This window comes from Lupinus angustifolius, unplaced genomic scaffold (genome assembly GCF_001865875.1).
Source record: "Lupinus angustifolius cultivar Tanjil unplaced genomic scaffold, LupAngTanjil_v1.0 Scaffold_595, whole genome shotgun sequence".
In the NCBI taxonomy this organism is placed as follows: domain Eukaryota; kingdom Viridiplantae; phylum Streptophyta; class Magnoliopsida; order Fabales; family Fabaceae; genus Lupinus; species Lupinus angustifolius.
The window spans coordinates 6,997-7,287 of record NW_017727927.1 but is presented as its reverse complement, the minus strand read 5'-3'; positions in this window follow the sequence as shown (position 1 = coordinate 7,287).

The following is a 291-nucleotide window of genomic DNA, read 5'->3' as shown; positions in this document are numbered from 1 at the left end:
CCTCCTCATCCTCATCCTCATCCTCATCCTCATCCTCATCCTCATCCTCATCCTCATCCTCATCCTATCCTTGTCCTCATCCTCATCCTATCCTCCTCCTCATTCTCATCCTATCCTCATCCTCATCCTCTTCCTCATCCTATCCTCATCCTCATCTTCGTCCTATCCATGTCTTCATCCTCATCCTCATCCTCATCCTCTCACTCATCCTCCTCCTCGTCCTATCCTCAGCCTCAGCTTCATCCTATCCATGTCCTCACCCTCATCCTCATCTTATCCTCGTCCTCATCC